The sequence below is a fragment of the Hyaena hyaena genome, unplaced genomic scaffold, assembly GCF_003009895.1.
Source record: "Hyaena hyaena isolate Hyena2069 unplaced genomic scaffold, ASM300989v1 scaffold_552, whole genome shotgun sequence".
In the NCBI taxonomy this organism is placed as follows: Eukaryota; Metazoa; Chordata; class Mammalia; order Carnivora; family Hyaenidae; genus Hyaena; species Hyaena hyaena.
The window spans coordinates 914432-918763 of NW_024081185.1; the positions used below are offsets into that span (position 1 = coordinate 914432).

The following is a 4332-nucleotide window of genomic DNA, read 5'->3' on the forward strand; positions in this document are numbered from 1 at the left end:
CTCATTTGCTGTTTGGGTTTGAGCGCATTGGCAGAGGCGGGGGCCCTCACGCGCAGCCGTGGCGCCCGCTCCAGCCCGCCCCTTCTGGGCCAACCGCCGGCTTCTGTCTTACAGAATTTCCTGTTTGGACAGTTTATGTAAATTGGCTCATATAGTCTTTTGTGATTCTGTGACTTTGTGATCTTATCCAGGTGTCATTAGATGGGCATTTGGATTGTTTTTGTGTCTCAGTTGTCGTGAACAACACTGGTGCGTTTTGTGGACGCGTGTTTTCAGTTCTGCTCAGCATACACCGAGGTGTGGGTTTAGGTCTGTGTTTACCATAGTTAGAAAACGCTGACATAATAAAATTGTGACTATTTTTTCATTTTAAGAAATTGTCAAAGAGATGAACAGATACTTCCTCAAAGAAGAAGTACAAATAACTGATAAGCCTGTGAAAAAACTACTCAATATCATGTTAATCTCATATCAGATTAAAACAATGACAGACAGTTACACATATTTATAGAGTTGTTGAGACCTGCCTGCTGGCCCAGGTCGCCGGTGAAGAGGTGCTTCCGAGCATGCTGTGGAATGATCCAGAGTACGTTACAAGTGTTAAAAATATTCCTAGGTCTCATTAATAAATAGTTATGACATAATGTTGAATAATAATAATATAAACAAAAAGATTTACCTGTAATGATGTTCTGAAATACTATGTTTATTATCAGAACGTAGTTGAAAACAATAAACATTAGTTAAATAAATTCATGTAATAATACTCAGCTACTACAAATGGTGTTATGAAAGAACCTCTCATAACATGGAACATTGTTCACAGTTAAGAAAATGTTTATAAAACAATGTGTCTCCCCAAAACTCACGCGTCGAAACCCTAACTGCCAATGTGACTGCATTTGGAAAGAGAACAGGTGAGCAGTTGAAGCGAGGTCCTCAGGGTGGTGAGTTCAGGAGGGAGAGACGCCAGAGGTCTCTCTTCTTCAGGGGAGGACACAGCCTTTGTACCCTGGGGAGGCTCGACAGCCAGACTGGCACCTTGACCTCTGACCTCCGGCCTGCAGAATCCTGAGAAGTAAACGTCTGCTGTGTATAAGCTGCCCAGTCTGAGGTATTTTGTTAGGCAGCCCAAGCTACGACACATGGTACCATCCGTTTTTCTAAAATAAAATCTCATTGTGTGTAGAAGAAGAAAACAAAGTATCAGCTGTAATTTTCTTATAATTGTGGGATCAGTCATAGATTTTGTTCCATTTTCTCTCTATTTTAAGTTGGGCATATAAATTTTCATTGAAAATATGAAACATTTCTTTTTTTTTTTTTTTTTTTTTTTTTAAATGTTTTATTTATTTCTAGGAGAGAGAGACAGCGTGAGCAGGGGAGGGTCAGAGAGAGAGGGAGTCACAGACTGAAACAGGCTCCAGGCTCCGAGCTGGCAGTCAGCACAGAGCCCGACGCGGGGCACGAACCCACAAACCGCGAGATCATGACCCAAGCGAAAGTCGGAAAGTCGGACGCTTAACCGACTAAGCCACCCAGGCGCCCCGAAACATTTCAAAACAGAAGCAATGAGTGAAAAATGCCCAAACTTGCCAAAGTTACTAGTCCTGAACAAAAGAATCAAAGAATGCTAGCTTCTCAGCTCTCTCAGCTTGCCCGGCTCAATCCATTTCTTTTTTTTTTTTTTTTTTTTAATGTTTTATTTATTTCTAGGAGAGTGAGAGAGACAGTGTGAACAGGGGAGGGTCAGAGAGAGAGGGAGTGACAGACTCTGAAACAGGCTCCAGGCTCTGAGCTGGCAGTCAGCACAGAGCCCGACGCGGGGCTCGAACCCACGAACCGCGAGATCATGACCCGAGCGAAAGTCGGACGCTTAACCGACTAAGCCACCCAGGCGCCCCTGGCTTAATCCATTTCTGTGCATGTCGTCTCCAAGGAGGATCAAAGACCAACATGATGTATTGATGCAGAATCAATACTAGAAAATTAAAGTTTTAGAGTGTTTTATCTGTCTTTAAAAGATACATATTTCATATATATGATCTCTATGTATGTGTATATGTACACACACACACACACACACACAAAATTATTGATAAAGAAAGATTCTGAGCAAGTGTTCTGTGAAGAACCGGGAAAGAAAGAAGCAGAACACCATTAGAATCAAAATCTGAAAACTATCTGATAAGCAGCTTTCACATAAACTCCATCTGGTGAATTTCGGCTGGTGTACGTAGGGGAGTGGGCTGGTGACATCCAGGAAGAGCCACCAAGGCGCGCTTGAAAGGAATAAAGGCCAGCTCTAACTGTGCGCAGCTACAGCCATCTGCTTACACAGGTACCTGTATTTAAAGCACACACACACATAGCTAACGTTCATGCACAGCACTAACGCATGCCTCCGCAAACAACCACATCGATGCCTGCCAAAAATACCAGCTCGGCCTCTAAGACGCACAAGGCAGCAGGGACGCTCATCTATTATGACTTGGTTTTCTTTCTCAGAAGCCAAGACACAGATAATTAACCAGGAATAAAATGCGCATATTGATGAAAAAAATCACGTGTCCCTGTTAGGCTTAAGCTGACTTTTTAATGTACAATCATGTTTCAATTTAAATTGCGGTCTAACGAGCTTCTCTGTACTTGTTGGTGAAGCAGAGGAATGCAGATAACACCGAGTTTTCACTTGTGTGTTCTTAGCCAAGGAGCCCAGCCGGCAGCCGGTAACTGGTTTCTAATTTCAGCATTTTTCTGTAAAGTAAAAGGTAGACATACGGTTAATGATATCTGCAATCTCTCAACTGTTTTATGATGATTTCTATGTCGTTTTAGTCATAACATTTGTACAAAAGTTTCTTAGGCAGCATAAACTACATGCTTCTGACGAATAAAGGCAGGTTTGCCAAATGCAAAGGAACTAATTAGAAATTCTTTTGATGTGCATTTCAAATCAGGAAGGACCTGGATATCACCTATGGATTTTTTTATTTCATGTTTTTATTAAAATTCTGACTAGTTAACAATTTTATGGTAAAATTGGTTCCAGGAGTAGAATGTAGAGATTAATCACTTACATAGCACCCAGTGCTCATACCGACAAGTGCCGCCCTTAGTACCTATCCCCCATCTAGCCCATCCCCCCTCTTCCCCCCATCAACCGTCAGTTTGCTCTCTATAGTTAAGAGTCTCTTATGGTTTATTTCCCTCTCCCTTTTCCCCCCTTCTCTTACGTTTGCTTGTTTTTTTCTAATTCCACATACGAGTGAAATCATATGATATCTGTCTTTCCCTGACTGACTTGTTTCTCTTAGCATAATACACTCCGGTTCTATCCATGGAGTTGCAAATGGCAAGATTTCATTCTTTTTGATGGCTGAGCACTACTCCATTGTATACACACACCACATCTTTATCCACTCATCAGTTGATGGACATTTGGACTCGCTCCATAATTTGGCTATTGTCCTTAGCGCTGCTACAAGCATCAGGGTGCATGTGCCTCTTGGAATCGGCATCTTTTTGATTGCTGGGTCGTAGGGTAGTTTTACTTTTGAGGATCTTTTTAAAAATGCAGGCACATGCTCTGTACTATCTCAGGACTGGAATGTGTGTTGTATGGTCTCGAACATTCCAGGCAGGATTTCCTCACTGTCCTAATAGTCTCAGTGTGCTGTGGGCCACATGACTCTTTGTCTATTGTCACATCACCCAGGCTCCTGAGGCTCTGGCCGGCTCTGTCTCCTGACACAAGCACCGTGTTTCTCATCTGCTCGGCCCCTTGCTGGGGTTTCCAGAGTACTGAGCTTCTGCGGTGAGGGTTGGGATACCCCTAATAGGGTTTCCAGTCTGTTCTTGAGCCAGGAAGCTGCTGTCTGCTGGAAGAACCCCTAATATGTCTGGTGTGGACCTTATGTCATCCGTCCTGACCTTCCCTGCCTTTGTGTGACCTTCCATCTCAGTTAACACTATGTGACCACCATGCAGTTACACCCTCACTTTGGCCAGGAGCTTCTGGGAATATGTATCAACTTGTGTCTACAGCAGCCCCAACATTTACCTGGTTTTCCTGGGGACTTTTCAGTTCTATTCACTCTCCTGAGTCAGCAGTATAAGATGATGTCGTTCTATTCTGTTAGACACAGGCGCGCGCGCGCACACACACACACACACACACACACACACACACACACTCTCTGGGCAGTTATGATGAATCAGCTGCCACACACGTCACTGAGAAGAGGGAATGTACCAGACCTTCCTGTGGATATCTGCTGTGACCCCACGGGCCTCTGGTTCCTCACGAAGACAGTGTTTGTGTATAATCTC

At 43.5% G+C, this 4332-nt stretch overlaps 1 long non-coding RNA gene across 1 annotated transcript; it reads right to left on the bottom strand.

The window, feature by feature from the left end:
* Positions 1–2576: 2576 nt before the first annotated feature.
* On the bottom strand, positions 2577–4109 carry LOC120247914. The gene is made up of 2 exons (XR_005532445.1): positions 4064–4109; positions 2577–2757 (listed from the first exon to the last, which is right to left on the bottom strand). It is a non-coding gene; the product is annotated as an uncharacterized LOC120247914 (long non-coding RNA).
* Between the last annotated feature and the right edge of the window lie 223 nt (positions 4110–4332).